Below are 26,354 nucleotides of genomic sequence, written 5' to 3' on the forward strand. Positions count from 1 at the left end.
AACAAATGTTTGACAATTCATTAATATTTTGGATAACATCATGTAACCTCCCTTACTCAGTCTGCTCAATCAATAAGTGTAGTCGAAGTCTCTACATTAAGCTGGTAATCCTACCTTTGATAAAGACGAAAGTCCGACAACTTAAGCCTGCACGAAGATCTATATAAAAAGTAAAAAAAAAAATTGTTAGAAATAATACTTACGTAGTAGGACACAGAATAAAATAAGAGGAACCTTCAATATAATAATTATGAAATCTTACAGTGTAAACGTACTCCCTGGATTAAGTTTCAATGAATTTCTGCGTAAATTTGTTTACTTAAATCAAATTTATACTACTTAAATTTGGACTTAATAAAGTTCATAACAAAGTAATTTAATTAAACTAAGTAACATACATATTTGTTCAGTTAAATAAAAGAGAAGAATAGTGGGAAAATATCCGATCAATCTGTGAAAACTAGTATTAAAAATCAGAATAACCACAGATGATCGATGAATCATTACGTACGACACAGCTTCTGAAATGTCAGACAACCAACCTGGACGTGTACAAAGAATGTAATAACGAAGAGAAGTACGAGAATAGTTCTGCATTCAAGTGAACTAAAGAAAGCGCCAAGACGTGGACGATAATTTCGTTAAGCTTAACTCGCATCTACAACAAGTTTGGCGATGAAATTGACATTAGCAGTATAACTATTGTTGGGTCATTACATCAAAAGAAATAGATTGAACCTAATCTACTTACATTAGGTAACCTAAGTACGTATTACATTAATTATAATTACAATTATCATTTCTTTATATTTTTGTTATTGTTGTTTATAATATTGCCAATATAAGAAAAATAACAAGGGGACAATATGTATATATTATAAATTTTAGGGCTTGAAAAAGAAAAAAGAGTTGTTAAATAAAAGGAAACTGGCATTTATACATGATGGTGATTGCGACACTTCAGTTCAAGTATTGGATGGGTTCGTAGATAGATCTGATATGAAGTTACTAGTTCTGTATTTCGCTGCTAATAGTTTTTGTCTATATTATAAGAGGAATGAATAGGATAGAAGTGCCAATGAGCAGGAGTAGAATGAGAATTACTTGCTGGAGCAAGTGTTATGTGAACTAGACCTTTCCCTTTTCACCGGCTTCATAAGGTATTTTGCTTATCTGTGTCACTTGTCCCTTTTCTCATATTTACTTTAATATCCACCAAGCACTCGTTACAATTCAATTAATTTTTCTTACTCATATTAATAACAAAGTGTTACGATAAAATAAAAATTTAGTTATTTAGTTTTCAAGATACATATTTGTTTTCGATGAATGTTTTTACGAATCGGCAAGTGTGGTGTGCGATGAAAATCAATAATGAAAATTCATAGAAAGTTCAAAGTTTATTTAATGATTTCATTAAATCATTGCGATCTAGAGGTTGTATTGAAATGTTTTTCTGTCGCATTCTGTTCGCTTCCTTGCTGAACTTTGTGATTGCCCTGGATATTACAAAGATGTCCGGCCGTGGAAAGATTAAGAAATCAGAGTTTGGGAAGTAAGGATCAAGGACAACTTTATCAAACATAGATTTGCCTAATCTTATACATTCCCCGTACGAGCTCGCGTTCCTCAAGGCTCAGTTCTCGGTCCCCTTCTATTATTTTTATTTCACAATGCCCTAATATAGGACTGTGGACCTTTGCGAACGTAAGAGCCATAATTTTTTTTTTCTCTAATCAAAAATCTTTAGGATAATAGTAAATGCTCTTCGGTTCGCATTGATCTTACCATTCATAATGACTTCCATATCCCTTTTATCCATTATCTAGCGAAATCCTGTTTTCTCGATTTTATGGTTTCCTAACATTTTATAATACTTTACATTTATAATAATATTGAAAAATTATTTCATATTATATTTTAGTGAAAATAGTATATTTAAAGAAAATTTAATAAATAGGTAAGTTGTGACGAGAGAAATTAGTGAATGCTCCCTCCAGAATTCGTTGGAGTATACTTATTAGTGCATCCACTAAACTAAATTTATTTCTGGTTATTGTATGGTAATCTGGAGCATCTTTGTTATTTCGTTGTAAATGCTGTAATTGTTTCAGTAATCCGTTTGCAGTTATTCTAGCCTTCAATAAGAGCAATGCTTCAAGAGCAGAAAAAAACAAAATTTAGTTTGGGAATTCTTCTTTGCTTACTTTAATTACTACAGCTGGTTTTGATTTAATATTGGACACATTTAAAAAATAACTAAATGTAAAACGATATATTGAATAATCTAAAAGATAGGTTGAGACACTTTGTTCTAGAAAGGATTGCGAAGTCTTTCTGTGGTAATGGTAAGACAAAATTAATAGTAAATCTTAAATTTTCGGTATTGAGCTGAGTGAAGTTTTTAATAAGTAGTGATATTGTCATCCGATGAAAGTTTGACAGCAGGGCATTTAAGCACGAAGTCACCTTTGGGCCAATCTATTATCACCTTCAATGTATTTTGATATTAGCAAAAAGTAATGGCAGAAGTTTGAAGGCTTACTGTTGATTAATGGTTACAATGGATTAGCATGGCTGAGGAACAACGTTTGATTTGTAGACAACCTTTTACTCTATATTTTCAACTGCTTGTAAAAATAGTTAGTTTTTATTGATTTACTTATGGAAATTTTAGTTCCGTTACTTGTAAATCGTGAAATATCATTACATCTTATGAAGATTTATTAAAAACTTGCCTCGTTTGTTTTTTTTTTGCCTTTTTTTTTGGCATTGGCTTTCGCCATACAGCCAGCATCGTCTAGGTGCTTATCACTAGAATATCACTCACTCTCCATTCTTACTTATAAATACATTCGCTTTACACATTCATCCCTCTACTATATACAACTATTTACATAAACTACAGCTAATAGATGGATCGGATCAGTACTCTGTGCTCCTGCCATCCTTATTGTTTAACCGAAATTAAAATCACGTAATCCTTCTGTAATCATTTTCTTGCATTCATTCTATAACATTTAAATACATTCATATTTCATTGCTAGCTCTGTTTCGTTTGTTATACCAATATTATTGTCCCATAATTATTAAAATACATTCATAAGATTGGTTGGTTCTGTTATATATAGCTTGTGAAAAGAGTGGAATTTATAAATATATTATTTTGGTATTTGCTCTATTTAAATCAAAAAATAAATCAGAAATTGAAGTCCTTATATTTAAATTAAAGAAATTGGGCAACCTTATTAGAAATTCTATACATTCTGTTCTTATTTTAAAATTAGGAATGGAAAAAAAATAGACATTTTCCTCTAAAAAAAAATGTCCATGTTTAAAATTCACTGTTTACCACATAATTTGATGGTTTTTTTTATTTATGATTGATAGTTTTAAGTTGATGCTGCTGTAACAAAGTCTGTGAGGACTTTACATACCTTAGAAAACTGATGGTATTATCTATTTGCATTAAGCGATAACTTCCTCGGAAATTAAAAAACTCGTTTTTGCATCATTCCTGCGTTAAGGACTTCTTGCAGGTAAGCAACATTTTTTGTGTATACCTTTATTTTTAATTAGGAGTTGATGTGATTAGAAGTGTTTATTCAATTGACATGTTTCCAAGACAGTTGATAGTAGGTGCATTTTTAGTGTACGCATGTAATTTTAAAAAGTTGATTTTAATCTTCATTATTTTGTTTCATTAGGACCATCCTTTAAATCCAGCATCCACAAAAGTTGAGGTGTTTCGCAACCCATTTCATCATTCTAGGGAAATCAAACCAAACTATCTTCTTGGGCTATTTTTCTGGTAAGCTTTAGTTTGATTTGTACATTACCTTGAATTGATAAAACTTTTTATCAGATGTATTAAATCTTTCCCTTCAAAGGTTTTAATTTGATTGAAAAATACGATGTTCAATCATTTGTGAATTCTGTAGCACCTTTGTATTGGCTCTACTAAAATCAAAGAATAAATCAGGAATTGAAGTCCTTATATTTAAATTAAAGAAATTGGGCAACCTTATTAGAAATTCTATACATTCTGTTCTTAATTTAAAATTAGGAATGAAAAGAATAAGTGGTATTAAGAACATGTTAATGCTCTCTAGCGGCTATATATTTTTTTCTAGATATTTGTAAATTACAATGAAAACAATTGTATAAATCATACTTTATAAAAATTTTTATTTCGGTTCTCAGCGTTCTTTCGACATACTAATGGTAATTCTGAACTAGTTCAATTTAAACAAATGGCTGGGTTGATTACATTTTATCCAGTTTAACACATTTTAACTCCTACATCTTCAGTAAGTACAAGTTTTCAGCTTACAGCATGTTGTTTCTCAGTTAAGATACGAGTACTATGTCGTATTATCTAAACCTAAAGATAAATAATTGTAAGTGTATTGATTTGCCTAAATTCAAACTATGCTGAAGGTACATGAACTTACATTTATGTACGTTTCTTAAAAAAAAGTGGATGTGCTTACACTTTTAAAGATTCTCTATCATATTAGGTATTTTTACTGATCAAATTGGTGAACCGAAATGAATTATTAAGTCACAAAGATTAGTGTTGTACAGATTGCACATTTAGAATTTTAATTATACAACTCTTATGCAAGTTTCCTTCCAGACCGTTTTTGTAGTGTGATTGGTCTTTTTACTTCTTCAAAACTGAACTTTTTGCAACAATTAAGTCAAGTAACTCAAATAGGAAGATAGGGCGTGTTGTCTTCCGCTATTATTACCTATGTTTAATGAGTTATTGAATCAGAAATGGTTTAATTGTTTCAAAAAGACTTACTTTTAAAGGAGAGATTATTTCAATTCTTGGTCAAATTTAATTCGTTTATTCGTTGAGGCATTGTTGCTGCAATACAAACTATATTAATAATAATTTTACAATATTGAATATTGCTATTAACTTATGATTGAATAGGTATACTGTAGTAAATTTTAATGTATTTTTTATTATTTTTATTAAAAATATCTTCGTCTTTTTTTAGGACCATCCTTTAAATCCAGCATCCACAAAAGTTGGGGTGTTTCGCGACCCATTTCATCATTCTAGGGAAATCAAACCAAACTATCATATTGGGCTATTTTTCTGGTAAGCTTTAGTTTGATCTGTACATTACCTTGAATACATAAAACTTTTTATCAGATGAATTAAATCTTTCCCTTGAAAGGATTTAATTTGATTGAAAAATACAATGTTCAATCGTTTGTGAATTCTGTAGCATCTTATTGGCCCTATTTAAATCAAAGAATAAATCAGGAATTGAAGTCCTTATATTTAAATTAAAGAAATTGGGCAACCTTATCGGAAATTCTATACATTCTGTTCTTAATTTAAAATTAGGAATGAAAAGAATAAGTGGTATTAAGAACATGTTAATGCTATCTAGCGGCTATAGATTTTTTTCTAGATATTTGTAAATTACAATGAAAACAATTGTATAAATCATACTTTATAAAAATGTTTATTTCAGTTCTCAGCGTTCTTTCGACATACTAATGGTAATTCTGAACTAGTTCAATTTAAACAAATGGCTGGGTTTATTACATTTTATCCAGTTTAACACATTTTAACTCCTACATCTTCAGTAAGTACAAGTTTTCAGCTTACAGCATGTTGTTTCTCAGTTACGATACGAGTACTATGTCGTATTATCTAAACCTAAAGATAAATAATTGTAAGTGTAATGATTTGCCTAAATTCAAACTATGCTGAAGGTACATGAACTTACATTTATGTACGTTTCTTAAAAAAAAGTGGATGTGCTTACACTTTTAAAGATTCTCTATCATATTAGGTATTTTTACTGATCAAATTGGTGAAACGAAATGAATTATTAAGTCACAAAGATTAGTGTTGTACAGATTGCACATTTAGAATTTTAATTATACAACTCTTATGCAAGTTTCCTTCCAGACCGTTTTTGTAGTGTGATTGGTCTTTTTACTTCTTCAAAACTGAACTTTTTGCAACAATTAAGTCAAGTATCTCAAATAGGCAGATAGGGCGTGTTGTCTTCCGCTATTATTACCTATGTTTAATGAGTTATTGAATGAGAAATGGTTTAATTGTTTCAAAAAGACTTACTTTTAAAGGAGAGATTATTTCAATTCTTGGTCAAATTTAATTCGTTTATTCGTTGAGGCATTGTTGCTGCAATACAAACTATATTAATAATAATTTTACAATATTGAATATTGCTATTAACTTATGATTGAATAGGTATACTGTAGTAAATTTTAATGTATTTTTTATTATTTTTATTAAAAATATCTTCGTCTTTCTTTAGGACCATCCTTTAAATCCAGCATCCACAAAAGTTGGGGTGTTTCGCGACCCATTTCATCATTCTAGGGAAATCAAACCAAACTATCATATTGGGCTATTTTTCTGGTAAGCTTTAGTTTGATCTGTACATTACCTTGAATACATAAAACTTTTTATCAGATGAATTAAATCTTTCCCTTGAAAGGATTTAATTTGATTGAAAAATACAATGTTCAATCGTTTGTGAATTCTGTAGCATCTTATTGGCCCTATTTAAATCAAAGAATAAATCAGGAATTGAAGTCCTTATATTTAAATTAAAGAAATTGGGCAACCTTATCGGAAATTCTATACATTCTGTTCTTAATTTAAAATTAGGAATGAAAAGAATAAGTGGTATTAAGAACATGTTAATGCTATCTAGCGGCTATAGATTTTTTTCTAGATATTTGTAAATTACAATGAAAACAATTGTATAAATCATACTTTATAAAAATGTTTATTTCAGTTCTCAGCGTTCTTTCGACATACTAATGGTAATTCTGAACTAGTTCAATTTAAACAAATGGCTGGGTTTATTACATTTTATCCAGTTTAACACATTTTAACTCCTACATCTTCAGTAAGTACAAGTTTTCAGCTTACAGCATGTTGTTTCTCAGTTACGATACGAGTACTATGTCGTATTATCTAAACCTAAAGATAAATAATTGTAAGTGTAATGATTTGCCTAAATTCAAACTATGCTGAAGGTACATGAACTTACATTTATGTACGTTTCTTAAAAAAAAGTGGATGTGCTTACACTTTTAAAGATTCTCTATCATCTTAGGTATTTTTACTGTTCAAATTGGTGAACCGAAATGAATTATTAAGTCACAAAGATTAGTGTTGTACAGATTGCACATTTAGAATTTTAATTATACAACTCTTATGCAAGTGTCCTTCCAGACAGTTTTTGTAGTGTGATTGGTCTTTTTACTTCTTCAAAACTGAACTTTTTGCAACAATTAAGTCAAGTAACTCAAATAGGAAGATAGGGCGTGTTGTCTTCCGCTATTATTACCTATGTTTAATGAGTTATTGAATGAGAAATGGTTTAATTGTTTCAAAAAGACTTACTTTTAAAGGAGAGATTATTTCAATTCTTGGTCAAATTTAATTCGTTTATTCGTTGAGGCATTGTTGCTGCAATACAAACTATATTAATAATAATTTTACAATATTGAATATTGCTATTAACTTATGATTGAATAGGTATACTGTAGTAAATTTTAATGTATTTTTTATTATTTTTAATAAAAATATCTTCGTCTTTCTTTAGGACCATCCTTTAAATCCAGCATCCACAAAAGTTGGGGTGTTTCGCAACCCATTTCATCATTCTAGGGAAATCAAACCAAACTATCATATTGGGCTATTTTTCTGGTAAGCTTTAGTTTGATCTGTACATTACCTTGAATACATAAAACTTTTTATCAGATGAATTAAATCTTTCCCTTGAAAGGATTTAATTTGATTGAAAAATACAATGTTCAATCGTTTGTGAATTCTGTAGCATCTTATTGGCCCTATTTAAATCAAAGAATAAATCAGGAATTGAAGTCCTTATATTTAAATTAAAGAAATTGGGCAACCTTATCGGAAATTCTATACATTCTGTTCTTAATTTAAAATTAGGAATGAAAAGAATAAGTGGTATTAAGAACATGTTAATGCTATCTAGCGGCTATAGATTTTTTTCTAGATATTTGTAAATTACAATGAAAACAATTGTATAAATCATACTTTATAAAAATGTTTATTTCGGTTCTCAGCGTTCTTTCGACATACTAATGGTAATTCGGAACTAGTTGAATTTAAACAAATGGCTGGGTTGATTACATTTTATCCAGTTTTACACATTTTAACTCCTACATCTTTAGTAAGTACAAGTTTTCAGCGTACAGCATGTTGTTTCTCAGTTAAGATACGAGTACTATGTCGTATTATCTAAACCTAAAGATAAATAATTGTAAGTGTAATGATTTGCCTAAATTCAAACTATGCTGAAGGTACATGAACTTACATTTATGTACGTTTCTTTAAAAAAAAGTGGATGTGCTTACACTTTTAATGATTCTCTATCATCTTAGGTATTTTTAGTGATCAAATTGGTGAACTGAAGTGAATTATTAAGTCACAAACATTAGTGTTGTACAGATTGCACATTTAGAATTTTAATTATACAACTCTTATGCAACTGTCCTTCCAGACAGTTTTAGTAGTGTGATTGGTCTTTTTACTTCTTCAAAACTGAACTTTTTGCATCAATTAAGTCAAGTATCTCAAATAGACAGATAGGGCGTGTTGTCTTCCGCTATTATTACCTATGTTTCAAATAACTCATTAGTTATTGAATGAGAAATGGTTTAATTGTTTCAAAAAGACTTACTTTTAAAGGAGAGATTATTTCAATTCTTGGTCAAATTTAATTCGTTTTTTCGTTGAGGCATTGTTGCTGCAATACAAACTATATTAATAATAATTTTACAATATTGAATATTGCTATTAACTTAGGATTGAATAGATATACTTTAGTGAATTTTAATGTATTTTTTATTATTTTTTTAAAAATATCTTCGTTCGTCTTTCTTTAGGACCATCCTTTAAATCCAGCATCCACAATAGTTGAGGTGTTTTGCAACCCATTTCATCATTCTAGGGAAATCAAACCAAACTATCTTATTGGGTTATTTTTCAGGTAAGGTTTAGTTTGATTTGTACATTCAGCTTCCTCCAAAATTCTAATTGTTTTAATTTATTTCCTTAATTTCTGCTGTTTTATTATTTTATTTTTACTTTCATTTTCACTTATTATATTTTCACTTTTGTAAATACTTATTTATTTTTTTAATTTCTGTATAATCACAGCCAAACTCTAAGGCCTCTATTTGTTCCTGTATTTATTCTTAGGGGACAATTGTCCCAGAATAATAAATTTCTTTTCTATTCTATTCTATTCTACATTACCTTGAATAGATAAAACTTTTTATCAGATGAATAAAATCTTTCCCTTGAAAGGTTTTAATTTGATTGAAAAATACAATGTTCAATCGTTTGTGAATTCTGTAGCATCTTAGTATTGGCTCTATTTAAATCAAAGAATAAATCAGGAATTGAAGTCCTTATATTTAAATTAAAGAAATTGGGCAACCTTATTAGAAATTCTATACATTCTGTTCTTAATTTAAAATTAGGAATGAAAAGAATAAGATGTATTAAGAACACGTTAATGCTATCTAGCGGCTATAGCTTGAACTAGGAATATGTAATTACATAGGAACTAGTTCCGTTGATTACCGCTAGGTAGCATTAACATGTACTTTGAGGCAATTAAAATAAACATTAAATAGCCTCCTAACAAAACAACTGTCCGGTAAGACAGTGGGGTAAAAGCCAAATATTCTCTTCATCCTGTAGGAACAGTAATAATTTGCTTTATTTATTAAATATTCTTCATCCACGTTTATAAAGAAGTTTTCCTCTAAAAAAATGTCCTTGTTTAATATTCACTGTTTACCACATAATTTGATGGGGTTTTTTATTTATGATTGATAGTTTTAAGTTGATGCTGCTGTAACAAAGTCTGTGAGGACTTTACATACCTTAGAAAACTGATGGTATTATCTATTTGCATTGAGCGATAACTTCCTAAGAAATTAAAAAACTTGTTTTTGCATCATTACTGCGTTAAGGACTTCTTGCAGGTAAGCAACATTTTTTGTGTATACCTTTATTTTTAATTAGGAGTTTATCTGATTAGAAGTGTTTATGAAATTGACATGTTTCCAAGACAGTTGATAGGTGCATTTTAAGTGTACGCATGTAATTTTAAAAAGTTGATTTTAAACTTCATTATTTTATTCCATTAAAATGTTTCAACGGTCATAAGTAGGTAGATTTAATTCGTAACATGTTAATAATTTTCGGTCGTCTTTATTACTGTAAAAGTAAATTGCTAATTACTATTAAGATGTATTTGGGAATTATGAACTTCTACGTAAATATTTACATTTCTCCATTTAAAGGGGAGAGCAATCTCGATGAAATTTAAATTAATAATGTAAAGTTTAATAACGTCCTAGAATTATGGACCTTGGATATTGCAAGGTTCGCACCAGTAGTTTTAAATTCTAACTTATTGAAAATTGATTTTTTTCTAGATATTTGTAAATTACAATGAAAACAATTGTATAAATACTTTATAAAAATGTACTTTATAAAAATGTTTATTTCAGTTCTCAGCGTTCTTTCGACATACTAATGGTAATTTTGAACTAGTTCAATTAAAACAAATGGCTGGGATGATTACATTTTATCCAGTTTAACACATTTTAACTCCTACATCTTCAGTAAGTACAAGTTTTCAGCTTACAGCATGTTGTTTCTCAGTTAAGATATTATGACGTATTATCCAAATCTAAAGATAGATAATTGTAAGTGTAATGATTTGCCTAAATTCAAACTATGCTGAAGGTACATGAACTTACATTTATGTACGTTTCTTTAAAAAAAAGTGGATGTGCTTATACTTTTAAAGATTCTCTATCATCTTAGGTATTTTTAGTGATCAAATTGGTGAACTGAAGTGAATTATTAAGTCACAAAGATTAGTGTTGTACAGATTGCACATTTAGAATTTTAATTATACAACACTTATGCAACTGTCCATCCAGGCAGTTTTAGTAGTGTGATTGGTATTTTTACTTCTTCAAAATTGAACTTTTTGCATCAATTAAGTCAAGTATCTCAAATAGGCAGATAGGGCGTGTTGTCTTCCGCTATTATTACCTATGTTTATTGAGTTATTGAATGAGAAATGGTTTAATTGTTTCAAAAAGACTTACTTATCAAGGAGAGATTATTTCAATTCTTGGTCAAATTTAATTCGTTTATTCGTTGAGGCATTGTTGCTGCAATACAAACTATATTAATATTAATTTTACAATATTGAATATTGCTATTAACTTATGATTGAATAGGTATACTTTAGTGAATTTTAATGTATTTTTTATTATTTTTAATAAAAATATCTTCGTTCGTCTTTCTTTAGGACCATCCTTTAAATCCAGCATCCACAAAAGTTGAGGTGTTTCGCAACCCATTTCATCATTCTAGGGAAATCAAACCAAACTATCTTATTGGGCTACTTTTCTGGTAAGCTTTAGTTTGATTTGTACATTACCTTGAATAGATAAAACTTTTTATCAGATGAATTAAATCTTTCCCTTGAAAGGTTTTAATTTGATTGAAAAATACGATGTTCAATCGTTTGTGAAGTCTGTAGCATCTTTGTATTGGCTCTATTTAAATCTAAGAATAAATCAGGAATTGAAGTCCTTATATTTAAATTAAAGAAATTGGGCAACCTTATTAGAAATTCTATACATTCTGTTCTTAATTTAAAATTAGGAATGAAAAGAATAAGAGGTATTAAGAACATGTTAATGCTATCTAGCGGCTATAGCTTGAAGTAGGAAGATGTAATTACATAGGAACTAGTTCCTTTGATTACCGCTAGGTAGCATTAACATTTACTTGACGCGATTAAAATAAACATTAAATAACCTCCTAACAAAACAACTGTCCGGTAAGACAGTGTGGTAAAAGCCAAATATTCTCTTCATCCTGTAGCAACAGTAATAATTTGCTTTATTTATTAAATATTCTTCATCCACGTTTATAAAGAAGTTTTCCTCTAAAAAAATGTCCTTGTTTAAAATTTACGGTTTACCACATAATTTGATGGGTTTTTTTATTTATGATTGATAGTTTTAAGTTGATGCTGTTGTAACAAAGTCTGTGAGGACTTTACATACCTTAGAAAACTGATGGTATTATCTATTTGCATTCTGCGATATCTTTCTAGGAAATTAAAAAACTTGTTTTTGCATCATTACTGCGTTAAGGACTTCTTGCAGGTAAGCAACATTTTTTGTGTATACCTTTATTTTTAATTAGGAGTTAATGTGATTAGAAGTGTTTATGAAATTGACATGTTTCCAAGACAGTTGATAGTAGGTGCATTTTAAGTGTACGCATGTAATTTTAAAAAGTTGATTTTAATCTTCATTATTTTGTTTCATTAAAATGTCTCAACGGTCATAAGTAGGTATATTTAATTCGTAACATGTTAATAATATTCGGTCGTCTTTATTACTGTTAAAGTAAATTGCTAATTACTATTAAGATGTATTTGGGAATTATGAACTTGCACGTAAATATTTACATTTCTCCATTTAAAGGAGAGAGCAATCTCGATGAAATTTAAATTAATAATGTAATGTTTAATAAAGTCCTAGAATTATGGACCTTGGATATTGCAAGGTTCGCACCAGTAGTTTTAAATTCTAACTTATTGAAAATTGATTTTTTTCTAGATATTTGTAAATTACAATGAAAACAATTGTATAAATAATACTTTATAAAAATGTTTATTTCGGTTCTCAGCGTTCTTTCGACATTCTAATGGTAATTCTGAACTAGTTCAATTTAAACAAATGGCTGGGATGATTACATTTTATCCAGTTTAACACATTTTAACTCCTACAGCATCAGTAAGTACAAGTTTTCAGCTTACAGCATGTTGTTTCTCAGTTAAGATATTATGTCGTATTATCTAAAGATAAATAATAAAGTATGCAGAAATAGATTAGATACCTAGTAAGTGCAATGATTTCCCTAAATCAAACTATCATGAAGGTACAGATTCTCTAACTGTTGAACTGTTCTTCAAGTAAAAATGTAGATGTAGATTTTTTTTTTTTTGTATGAAGAAATAGCCACTGGAAAAAGTGGACATTTTCTCCTAATTTCACTGTAATGCTGATGTTTCTGCATTTTAAAGGTAAGATAAAGGTTAATGATACCATTATACATAATGAGACGATGTTTTTTGTTAATCAAGAAGTAAAAACTATTGGAAAAAGTGGAGATGGTCTCCCAATTTCAGTGAAATGCAGCCATTTCGTATTTGGTAGTTAATAATAAAGTCAATGCTAAATTACAAATGAAGGATCGATCTATTTTATAAATATATAGTAAAATCCATAGGAAAAAGTTTAATTTATTTCTTTATTTCACATGAATCCAGCTGTTTCCGTGTTTGATAAGCCATTGCAAGATTGTGCAAATTAGCTTGTTCTCTTTTGAAAAACGGGAAGCAAAAGCCATTGAAAAAAGTAGAAACTGTCTCCTAATTTCACTGCAATGCTGTTGTTTCTGCATTTGTTAGATAATATTAAGGAAATGTTCATGTTAAAATATAAATGTAGGTACTTTTTTAACAGTAAGAAGTAAGAACGATTGGAAAAAGTTAATGTTGTTGCCTAATTTCATCTGAATACTGCTGTTTTCTGTATATGATAGTAAATATGAAACGCAATCCTAGATTCTATATGATCAAATAAACCTAAAGTAGAAATCGTTTTCTACTTTCACTCGAACACTCCTGCATTGTTTTTGATAGTCGCTATTAAGGTCAATGGTAAAATGTACATGTAGGTATGATCTTTTTTGAAAGTAAGAGGTAAAAAGCTATAGAAAAAATCAAAATTGTCATCTAATTTTGCTTATTTGATAGTTAGTATTAAGACCAATGCTATATTATAATTGTAATGTCCATCATTTTTGTAAAAAGAAAGTAAAATCAATTGAAAAAATTGTAGTTTTATCCCACTTTTACTGAGATGCTGTGGTTTCCGTATACGATAATTAATAATAAGGCGATGCTACAGGAATGATGCTTCTCCTGTATTTAATAGTTAATATTAAGGCTAATGCTAGATTGTGCATATTGGGTCGAGCAATTTCGAAACAGGAAAAGTAAATACCCAATGGATACAGGAGAAATCATCCCCAGGATGACTGCTGATCCACTTTTTCCATTGGTTTTTCTTTCTTGTTTCCCAAAATTGATTGACCTAGCTTACATAATCTACCCTTGGTCTTAAAATTAACTGTAAAACACTGAAACATAAGTATTCTAGTGAAATTAGGAGAAATGTTCCACCTTTTCCAACTGTTTTTACTTCTTGTTTTTCAAAATAGATCGGCACAATGTGCAGGATCTAGCTTTTAACTTAATAATTACTATCAAAACGGAAACAGAAGCGTTCCAGTGAAATTAAGAGAAAAGGTCCACTTCTAAACTAGCCATGGTCTTAATATTAACTGTCATATAAGGTAACGTGTATTCTAGTGAAATTATGAGTAATGTTCACCTTTTCTAATCGTTTTTACTTCAGGTTTTTCAAAACAGATCTACCTAGTTCACACAATCTAGCCCTGGTCTTAATATTAACTGCCAAATATGGAAACATTAGTGTTCTAGTGAAATTACGAGAAATGTTCCACCTTCAGCCATTGTTTTTACATCTTGTTTTTCAAAAAAGATCGACCTAATTAGCTTCTTTTTTATAAAAACCAAAGTGTTTCTTCTTCGGATAGAAATCTTAAGTATTAGAAATATGCAAATAGAAAGCCATTCATAAAGCTTAAATATTCCAGCGTATTGCATGTTCTTTGCTGATTAAAAGTTTTCCTTTAAAGATTTTACTAATTTACGCATTTCTTAAATGATTAGAATCTCATATTCATTCATATTTTACTTATCAATAATTATGTCGCAGTGAAAATGCAACAATGTCCTTGTTTTAAACTTAAATTCTCGCGCCTTCCTCATACACACATATGTATAAAATACATTCCCAACTTCTGAGACTAAAATATTACTCGCTCAGAATTAAAAAAAAAGAAAAATCCTTTTAACATGTACTAGGTTTCAATTATTATAATTCACAATTTTTACAAATGTTTGACAATTCATTAATATTTTGGATAACATCACATAACCTCCCTTACGTAGACTGTTCAGTTAGTATGTGTAGTGCGACCTGGGGAGAGCAGTGAAGTCGAAATCCTTACTCTAATTTTGTTTTTCTACCTTTGAGATGGTTGAAAAACCGATAAGAGATATAAAAATACGTCCTACTACGGACAAGATTACAAATATTATTATGTACTGCGGACGTAACCTGATCCTCATCAGATTAGTAAATTCTTAAGCTTATAATTCACCTTAAAAATTAAGGTTCTAGAAGTGCCAAGTCTTATATCGAAGTGAAGTAACGAAAACCACAATGAAGATTCTAAGATGAGGAAGATGAGTAGATAAGCTTATTCGCTTGTAGAACTCGACTACTTATATTACATTAACAGTATAACTGAGGAGTCATTAAATCAACAGATATAGATTAATAAAAAGGAACCGTATTTAATGATATTAAGTAACGTATGAAGGTATTATTTACAATTGTTTATGTATTTCGGGAGAATCGTTTCGTTTTTGTTATTGTACTTCGTACAATATAGCCAGTGTAAGAAAAAATAACAAGAAGACAATGTGTATATATAATAAATTTTAGGACTTGAAAAAGGTGTGAAAAATATCGAAACTTAGGTAAATTTATACATGATGATTTCGGCAATTGAGATGAAACATTAAATGGCTTCGGAGATAGGACTAGCTCTATATTTCCTGCCTACAAGCAGGAGTAGAATGAGAAGTACTTGGTGGAGCAAGTGTAGTGTGAACAAGACTTTCCTTTAGTATCGGCCTCATAAGGTATGTTGCTTACCTTTGTCACTTGGCCCTTTCACTTTTACTTTAATGTCTACCAAGCACTCGTTACAATTCAATTACTTTTTCTTACCTATAGTAATTACAAAGGTGTTACGATCAAGTAGAATGTTATTCAGTTTTCAACGGATATATTTGTTTTCGATAAATGTTTTTACGAATCGTCAAGTTTCGTTTGTGATGAAAATCAATAATGGAAACTCATAAAGAATTGTAATTTTGATATTTAGTTTAATGGCTCTTTTTGGTGAAAATATCTCAATCTTACTACAAATTTACTGAATCTGATTTTTCGTATTTTCTCTTGAACAGCATGTACGATTTACTATAAACATCGTACTTTCATGGTATTATTATGGTCTAGAGCATGTATTGGAACATTTATTTCTCTTGAAAAATTGATAAAAAAACAAAAAACTTTGTAATGAAAGACTATTAGGGCAATCTGTAATGGACAGTAATCATGGGGCACTTACTACCTTTCCAATTGTCAACGAATTTAGTCTCCATAATCACGCTTTAGGTAAATGTGTTTCTTTAGCCTTTATGAATGAAATGAAATAATTTTTAACAAAATTGAACTTGAAAATCGTATTTACAGCATTCATATTTTATTTATTTCTTAAATTTTTGAAAGATACAAATTTATCTTAAACAAATGATTGCGTTTTAATTTGTGGTATCATTAAATAAATTTTTTTTTGGTTTCTAGAATAACTCTATAAATTGTTTATTTCATGTAATAATGATTTTCAGATTGAAAACAGCCAGTACTGTGAGTAGTACCTGCAAAACCGTCTATCATCTGAAGTGGAAATGAAAAAGACGTTGACATTGATCAAATGGGTATGTTCAAACAACTTTCGTTATGAATCAATTACTTTATTAATAAAAAAGGATTACTTAGGTGTAGGTAATTTGTATGTTTGTATCACTATCTTATTTATTATATGATTTATTGACACTAAAAAGTATATATTATTTTGCAGAAGAATTAAGAAAAACATTTACTTTTTTAAAAAAAATACTTATTTCATACGTTATTTAATATTTATTTAATTCGTTAGCGAAGCTCATCAGTGCATCGTCTAAACTAAGTTATGAATGTAATTTTTGAAGTTTGATTAAGTTTTTAGATTGTGTAGGCTTTTAATCGATCTTGTAGGTTACTCCGAGTAAATTCTATTTAGTTTTATTTCCCCGCTTAAAGTTCGTTAAACATTTTTCACATATGTGACATACTTTAGTTAATGGTGCAACTTATTCGGTGTAGCGTACCCTTAGTGTCAAATTTCTACCTATTTTCACCACTTCATTTCTACCTATCTATTTTCAGAGAGCAATGTTTTTTAATATTTTTAGCTGTTATTTGCAAATTTTATTTCTATAATAAGAAAATGGTCAGTATTGTAGTCAAGTTCAGAGTTTAGTAAAACGTAATCGCGATTCACAGCTAAATTAGTGACAAACAGATAAAGATTTAGGTTTTTAAAGGTTTTTTTAAAAAGAGATCAATTCTTTAGATTAATCATAGTGTTTATTTAATTTTTATAATATACATAAATTGTTATAGATGTTTTTCTCGTGCTTCTTAATACCAGGTAAAACTCAGTACACATTTTAATTATTTTAATTAAAATAAATAATGTTAATTTTCAGGATTAAATACTGGGGATTCTAGAGGACTGCCTGCAAAACTGTTTATCAATGTAAGCCAAAGTGAGAAATACGTAAAACATCAATTCAGTGTGAATATTCCAACACCTTTGGTTAGGAATCTATAAAAAAAAAATATGTAATGACGGTATCAATGATGCTGTTACATAAAAGAAAAAAGAGAAAACGGATCTCTTAGAAATAATATTAATTTGCAAAACGTAAGAGTCAATCTCAAAAACATTATATTCATCAATATTTTAGCAATAATTGTTTCCCTGTTAAAATGAAATTAGTTTAATTCCGTGTTTTCAAAAAATGAAATTCACGCCCCCATGTAAAATAAAATTGCAACTTCATTGTTCTAAAATATGTACTAAATATATAACCCTTAACAAGTACTAAGTTTCATCAGTAGTTGTTTCATCATTTTGACAAAATGTGGTTCAATTCATTAACATTTTGAATATTGAATAATACATGTAAACACAATGTAACCTCCCTCATTCAGTCAACCTGTGGTGGGTGAGATGGTAACGTGGTGAAGTCGTTGTGTGTTATCTGTTTTGATTAATCCATCTCTAAGGATGGTTTAAAGCCCGAAACTTGTCAAGGATAGAATTAAAATGTGTGCTGCGGCGAGTAAAATCAAAGTTCTCAATTATTATTCGTTTTCAGTTAATAAAAATACAAAATTTATTTTGGTAGAAAATACTTAAATCAAAATAAACAATATTTTATGAATTAAGTTTAAAAATAATAGAAAATTCTGAGGCAAAAACGAAATCATTATTATTGAAAAACTTCGTTTTTATACGTGCCTCTTTCTTTCTTACAGAAAGTAAAGTTAATATTCAGATTTAATATTGGTAAGCATTTTTTCCTATGTCTGTTTAGCTTTAAGGAATGGATGGCTTCGCGAGCTCAGTTGTCGACATTCTTAAGTGGAGATTAGGGATCCAGTTACGACATTTCCAAACTGAAATGATGATAAAGAAATAATTTCTTCTTTTTATTCATCTCTAGAGTGATACCTGTGGAGGAGTGAAGTTCCTTTTACCCTGCATTGTTTTGAACATCTGTTGAGGAAAGAAGTTGGAAGAGTGACTGGGAATGCTACGACGATAGAAGAGGAAGCAGCTAGAAAATGTGATTGCAGTATGTGCAGATTTTGTTATTCCGTTGTTTGTATTATAACGAAATTTTCTTTATAAAATTGGGGCCTCTGTTACGACCTAAATTATTGAATGAGTTCAGCTTTAGATTCTAAAAAGTTCTACTGCACTTGTCTCGGAGCTTTTCAGACTGCTTATTGCCTAAGGGAAAAGTAATCCCTTTAAGTATTGGTTTACCATTCTCTACACTATTCGAACTAAGGGAAGAATAACAACTCAGATAATTTCTAAATTCCTCTTTATTACTTAATTAAGTTGATCTACAGATATAAACATTACTTTTTGAATTACACATCCTTCTAAGTAATAATTTTACATTGAATATTAAGCCATTTATTTTTTCTTTCTTCAAGGAGCACCTCATCAAATACTAGTTATCTTCCGGAATTGGTTGAAACCTCTGGCATCATCATAAATATTTTTCCTGCAGTGCTATTTATTGGGCTTTACAGAGACTGGATTTCTGAACAAAACAGTAATATGTAAGTTTTCTGCAATTTATGTGTATATGTATATTATACTTAAAGAATGTGTTATAAAATTTATTTTCATGAATAAAGTGTGAATAGTTTCAAAATAGTGTAATAATAAAAAAAAGTAGTTTGAGAACTTGCCAACTTTAGTATGATATTAAATTGATTATTAAACGAAGAGGGAGAGTACAATTTTTTAAATTGTCCTCCATTGTTTTATTTTCTTCAATTGATCATTAATATTTATTTATTGCTTAAGAAAAACGGAATCCCTTTAAGTCTAGAAATTTATCTGTCCCCACAAATTCGAACTGAAGTAAGAGGAAAAAAAACCTCTTATCTGACAATACATTATTAACCAACTGTACACCCTTATAAATAAGTGCAAACCACAAATTGAGTTATTTTTTATTTTACAGGAAACACTACGTCAGCACCTAAGATATCTTCCTGAAATGGATGGTTTCTCAACTTCCGACAACGACAGAGATACTTTCCTGGAATCTGCTTAGAGAACATCGGATTTCTGAACGTAACTGAGGTATGTGAGTTTTTGTTATACATAATGAACACGCTAAGTAATCGCTAGACTTATGCAGGACTATCTTACTCTAACATTTAACCATGTTAACGACCCACAAGACATATAGGACTGTCTTACACTAAGATTTAATCATGTTGACGACTCACGAGACTTTTATAGGATTATCTAACACCCACATTTAACCATGTTGGCAACTCACTAATCTTATGCAACACTATCTTACACTTACATGTAACCAAGTTAACGCCTTACAACACTTATATAGGACTTTCTTAAACTCACATTTAACCATGTTGACGGCTCACTAGACTTATATAGGATTTCCTTACACTCACATTTAACCATGCATACGACTCACTAGACTTACATAGTACTGTCTTACACCCACATTTAATCATGTTGGTGACTCACAACACTTATATAGGTCCACTTTGCACTCACATTTTATTATGTTAGAGGCTCACTAGACTTAAATAGGACCTTCTTAAACTCATTTTACTACGTTGGCGACTCACAGGACTTATATATGACTACTTTACACTCACATTTAACTACGTTGGTGACTAGGCTTACATAGAACTTCCCAAAACTCACATGCAACTTGTTGGTGACTATCTAGACTTATGTTGTACCTCATTACACTTACATTTAAATATGTTGGTGACTCTCTAGACTTATATAAAACCACCTTACACATATAACCAGGTTGGTGACTCCAAGGTAGTCCTTTAATGACTTGAGAGTCATCAAGTTGGTTCAAACAGCGTGTAAGATGGTCTTATATAGGTCTTGTGCGTCACCAACATGGTTAAATGTGTATGTAAGGTGGTCCTGTGTAAGTCTTGAGCGTCACTAACTTGGTTAAAAGTGTGTGTAAGGTATCCCTATATAAGTCTTGTGAGTCACCAACATGGTTAAAAGTGTGTGTAAAGTAGTCCTTAAAGGTCTTGTGAGTCACCAACATGGTTAAAAGTGTATGTAAGTTGATCCTTGATAAGTCTTGTGAATCACCAACATGGTTATAAGTGTGTGTAAGGTACTCCTTTAATGTCTTGAAAGTCACCAACTTGGTTAAAAGTATATGTAAGGTTGTCCTACATAAGTCTTGTGAGTCACCATCATGGTTTAATGTGAGTTTATGGAGGTCCTAGATAAGTCTTGAGAGTCACCAACATTGTTAATTGTGGGTTCAAGGTGGTCTAGAGAGTCACTAGCATGGTTTAATGTGATGGCAAGGTGGTCCTATATGTCTTGTGAGTCGCAAACATGGTTAAATATGGGTGAAAGGAAGTCCCATAAAAGTCTAGAGAGTCTCCAACATGGTTAAATATGAGTTTAAGGTTGTAAAGATTTTATAAAAATTTATTGTAAAAAAATGTATGAATAATTATTAATAAATAATAAACGATTTAATTATAACAATATTGTATTTATTTTCCCTTTTAATCTCTCAATAATATGAAAAATTTTAAAAAAAATGCGTAGAAATTAAAAGAAAATATTTAAAAAAAGGTTAAAAATGGCTGCCAGAGTCGTGAGAGTGGGCAAGAAGCAATAAGCAAGGTTACAACAATGGCCGCCGTAGTCTAGAGAGTGTGTAAGAAGATAGGAAGGTTACAACAATGGCTGCCAAAGTCTAGAGAGAGTGTGAGAAGTAGGATGGTTACAACAATGGCCGCCGAGGTCTAGAGAGTGTGTAAGAAGATAGGAAGGTTACAACAATGGCTGCCAAAGTCTTGAGAGTGAGGAAGGAAGGCTACGAGAGGTAAAACAGACAACACGAGCGATCTAGTGACAGCTGGTGGAACTAAAAGTAGGGGGGGAACCCGTTGTCATGGTAATATGACGCCATCCAGAGGGTATATAAGAAAGTTCGCCGCGCGGGCCGGGCCGGGTGGGGCGAATAGTTGCCTTCTGACCGTCGAGGTGAACGCATCTCCCTAACCATTGCACATGACATTGTAAAGATTGTTTATGTGGAGAGAGGTGTTTTGTTTGACTAGATTAGATATTTTTGGAGCGACGAGCGACATAGACCCCTCCTCACGAGTACGACTCTGCAGTCGTACTGAGGAGACATCTTGTTTGACAGTAGTATATAAACAGTGTTAGTGCTGCTACCTAGTGGCCAACATGTGAACTAAATTTTGTTTGCATAGTAAACAAGTCCAGTATGTGCTTCTACCTGGTGGCAAATATGTGAACTAATTTTCGTTTTTTGCTTTTTACGTCTCTCTGAAGCAGTTTTTCAACTTTTTTACTTTTTCTGGTTTTTAACGCTCTCTGACGCCATTTTTTCGTACTACTATTACTTTATTTTATTTTTTTGTTTAATGTAAACGGAATTTTTAGTTTTATACGTACCTGCTGTTCATTAATTTATTTGCCTCTTATCATTTTTGGTCTTTTTTAACTTTGTTTTTAGTTGTAACTTTGCAAATATAATAAAAATAACAAGACTATGGGACAAGAGAAAAGACATAATGATGTTTTTAATAATTTTTAGATAATTCTTTATTTTGCTACCAATTATACATTTTTTTCGTATTACAAAACCATTTTAAATTCAATTACATCTTTTACGTAATGGTAATTAATATTATCTACATCATAAAATTACATTTTCAAACTTAAATATTTTTTTTTTACAAATAATCGACTAAATAATAAAAGAATTGGAAGCGTTGCAGTTGGACAGTTGTTTTCCAACGTCTTTTTCATTTTGGCTTAATTCTATAAACCTCTTTTGCAGGAAGCACTCCAGTTTCGCCTGTTTCAACTCTGAAAAATGACATTATACAATGAGATAGACTGTTCGTCTACTGAATCGTCCGTCAAATCTAACTAAACCTCCTTGGAAATCAATGTTAATTTGTATAGGTTTAAATAAAACTAGATCAATCTTTTAGGAAGAAAACGCAAGAAAGTAAAACATTGTATTAGTAATTATATGAACTTAATTCATTTTTAAAATAGTAGTTTACTGTAATCTTTTAAGTGAAATAAACATTTTTTAAATAAATACTCGTCATTTTTTTCTTCTCGTACCTTTCAATTTTTCAGTCATATAAAACTTTCTTTAACACTTAATCTTTACTCATTTCGATTCAACAGGATATGTATAAAAAAGTTTAATCACGTTAAAAAGCTCAAGTTTTAATAAATAATGGATAAGATTACCTGAAAGTTAACACCACAGAGTGGTAGGTAGATTTCCTTATTTGGATATTGCAGGAATAGAGATGGATGGGAATCACCTCTTATTTACGGAAGTGCTGCAGCATTCAAAGAAATTCCCTCAAAAGTAATCATTTTGGATTATGTCTCAGCTTTACTAGGCTGCGAGTCGGCCAAGGGCTGAAATTTTTCATGTATTAAAACCTTAGTAAATGATAGAAATTCATTCACACTTTTATATATATATATATATATATATATATATATATATATATATATATATACACACACTTATATAGCATTTTACATACAAAATCTTAGTTAAGTCTGTAACAAATCAAACCTTTCTGCAACTAACTCGTAAAAAGGTTTAATTTGTATTGAAAAAAGCTACACATTTTAACTATTTTTCAAAGATTTATTAATTAAAATATGTTTAGTTTCATAATATGGTTCATTGACAATTGAGTTAATTACAAATAGTTTTTGAAAACAAGTTTCATTAGCTAAAAATGTTTAGTTCCGCAGAAAAATAGTTTAGATTAATATGAATGTTTGACGTCTTATTTTTTCAATCTAATTTAAAGCTTCTATTGCACGAAATTAGAAATTTTTATTCAGATTCAAAGGAAAATATTTAATTTATCGGAATAAAGGTTTAATTGATGTTAAAATGCTTGTTAAATGTTAAAAGATGTAATAAACAATGGATACGATTATATGAAGAACAGCTCCATAAGATAACATGGTAGGTATGGAGATTTCGTCATTGATTTATTTAACGGAATGTAGAAATAGATTTGAATTATATCAAATTACATGCTGGATGTGATGAAAGGCCATGCAGAGATGCAACAAGCAGGTCGACAAGGGCAGTTCTTAGGCGAAGGTTCCAGCTAAACAAAAGAATTTCATTGAAACCTTTTCTAATGCAATTTTGATATCGAAATGATGAATGAAGTTCAGGCTTTGCCACTAAATTAGACCAATGATGTGTTTAGCGTACAGTATTTTAACATTACTTCAGTTATCAATGAAATAAAAATACCATTTCTATAAAGTTTGTATACGTATTTTAAAGGAGACAGGTCGTTTCATTTAAGGGAAGTTACGAAATAACGAAACTTCAATGTGATAAAGGTGTCAGCGTGAAGGAGAAGATACAAAAGTATCAACAGCAAACCGCTCATCCTTGATTTTAATAAATATAAATCAGAGATCTCACCTTACAGATAATTACTTATTTAAACAATAAAAACAAAATGAGAAGTCAGAAATAAATAAATAATCTTGAGATGAAAAACACACAGAAAGAGCTGAAGAGTTGAAGGCCTTCATTTCAACTTTGAATTGATTTTTGTAATTGTTACATCTAAATCTTTCTTAAGAATTAGAACGGAGAAAATAATCATCCACCTAAACTATTGACAAATAGTCTTAACACTACAGATACCAAAACGGGTAGCTCAGCATAGTTGAACTTCTGGCAATACAGCCTTCCAAAAACAATTCCTTTCCATACAAACTATGATAAATTATAATCAACAATTATTAGATATACTTAAATCCAATAGATTCCGCTGGAAATGACACACTAATTATTCGACCCTAATTATTCCAGAAAGCCGCTATGTTAATTGCGATGATTCCAATCGAGCCAAAATCTACCATAAAGCTTTTCTAAACAAATTCTACAAATAGCAATGAAATGGACTAACGAAAAATTAAATTGGAATTCTTTAAATTTTTGCCTTAAAATAAACTAAACTTACACACATAAAAAGATAAAATGCTAGTTCCTACGTCTATTAATCGATAAAAATACACTTAAATTTAGAATGTTATCACTACGGATTGCACGTGAAGCATACTTGAAGGACTTACCTTCTTTAAAACAGAAAGAAAAGTTCTACGATTGAGATGAGAACACTTTTTTGGCCAGTCATATACTCGTAAGTATATATTATGGCTTCAATCCTGATCTCAAAAGAATTCTGAACAAAACATTGCAAAGCCTAGGCGTAAAAATACCTAAATCAGTTAGCCTAATCTGGCAATTCGCGATAGAAAAAAAAAAGTAATGACTTGAATCGAACCAATAATCACAACAAAACACTACTCTAACCCAAAGCAAGACAAGCATTCGTATTACGTTATTCGAAATACATTCCCACGAAAAAAAAAGTTTTAAGCAGATGTATTAAGAGAACTTAATTATGTTAATAGATTTCAACTCCTTCGAATCTACTAACATAGTTACTCCACTGTCCTACACTGCCCACATCTTATTAATTAGGTAATCAAAAGAAAAAAGTACTAATGATTTGATAATTGATCAATACGATTTAGTGAATCCTACTTTCAATACACGAATAACAGATCTATTAATACTTATATGTACATATTAACAGCATGTTATGCCGAAAATGTATGTGCAGTTACCATTTACGTAACTGGATGAAAATGAATAAAATCTTACCTAATATTTAACATTTTTTTATAGGAATTTATAAAAAATTTAAGTTTAGAATACAAGTCTGAGCAACGATAAGGTAAATCTTATGGAAAGTAAATTACTTTTTCGTAACCCATACCTTATTCATCGAAGAATACTGTAAACCTAGCTCAATGCAATGTAATGTAGGAACCACACTACAAAGGTATCATCACTGTTACAATAGTGCGACAGCCTTTCTATAATTAATACGCGATGCGTTATTTATTTAAGAACTTTGACTTTACTTAGAGCTATTATTTGAATAATTGTCATTTCTATACGCTAACATGCCGTGCTTATTAAAGCATTTCTAGTAACAATTTTATCCTCTAAATCCAACCTTGTTTTTGGGGAGGGGAGAATTCTTTTTGTCCTGACAGGTGTTACAAAATGTAACATAGCTAGAATGAAACACTGTTTATGCAATTAGGGGACAAGGTTTCCTAAAACCATGGGTATCATCCAAATTATAAATAATTATAAACTAGCCAGATAAAAGTATTATATAAATATTTGTATCTCAGACAGAAATTTGTATCTGATTATATTTTTTGAAAAATGACTTGAGCAACCTTTAATTGGTTGAAATGTACAGATATGTACACTATGTGAACAAATTGTGATGATTATTCGACAAGTAAATCAAAGAAGAGTTATTGCCAATTAAAAACGTAGATTGAAGATTTTTATGAAGTTTGCTGAATATGTGTGAGTTAAAACTAAGCCTTGATCTTCAGAAAAGGGATACATTTACCTATTATTTTGAAGAGCTGTAAAGGATTCGAGAAGCTTTCGAGATTATTACTTGATAGGTTGGCAAAGTTACTTCTTTTAGCAGGTTCCTCAAACATCTTGCTA

The 26,354-nt window shown here is 30.0% G+C and overlaps 2 long non-coding RNA genes across 16 annotated transcripts; one reads left to right on the plus strand and one right to left on the minus strand.

Moving 5' to 3' along the window:
• Positions 1-633: 633 nt before the first annotated feature.
• Positions 634-22,887, plus strand: LOC141446843 (uncharacterized). Of its 11 annotated transcripts, none has more exons than XR_012453929.1 (22): positions 634-765; positions 889-1,160; positions 2,115-2,348; positions 3,391-3,539; positions 3,708-3,811; positions 5,013-5,116; positions 5,499-5,612; positions 6,315-6,418; positions 6,801-6,914; positions 7,617-7,720; positions 8,932-9,035; positions 9,893-10,041; positions 10,573-10,686; positions 11,388-11,491; positions 12,107-12,255; positions 12,785-12,891; positions 16,731-16,820; positions 17,634-17,851; positions 18,657-18,788; positions 19,159-19,287; positions 19,698-19,819; positions 22,575-22,887. It is a non-coding gene; the product is annotated as an uncharacterized lncRNA (long non-coding RNA). The 11 variants fall into 11 exon arrangements; XR_012453922.1 differs by lacking the exon at positions 22,575-22,887 and adding an exon at positions 21,017-22,316 and having other exon boundaries at positions 18,528-18,788; XR_012453920.1 differs by lacking the exon at positions 22,575-22,887 and adding an exon at positions 21,017-22,316.
• On the minus strand, positions 22,335-26,190 carry LOC141446844 (uncharacterized). 5 transcript variants are annotated; one of them, XR_012453935.1, is made up of 4 exons: positions 25,479-25,617; positions 23,819-23,895; positions 23,003-23,179; positions 22,335-22,603 (listed from the first exon to the last, which is right to left on the minus strand). It is a non-coding gene; the product is annotated as an uncharacterized lncRNA (long non-coding RNA). The 5 variants fall into 5 exon arrangements; XR_012453934.1 differs by lacking the exon at positions 25,479-25,617 and adding an exon at positions 24,884-25,463; XR_012453933.1 differs by lacking the exon at positions 23,819-23,895 and having other exon boundaries at positions 22,344-22,603; positions 25,594-26,190.
• Positions 26,191-26,354: the final 164 nt, after the last annotated feature.

The sequence above is a fragment of the Rhodnius prolixus genome, unplaced genomic scaffold, assembly GCF_049639745.1.
Source record: "Rhodnius prolixus isolate KJV_2025 unplaced genomic scaffold, Rpr scaffold_7, whole genome shotgun sequence".
Lineage (NCBI taxonomy): Eukaryota > Metazoa > Arthropoda > Insecta > Hemiptera > Reduviidae > Rhodnius > Rhodnius prolixus.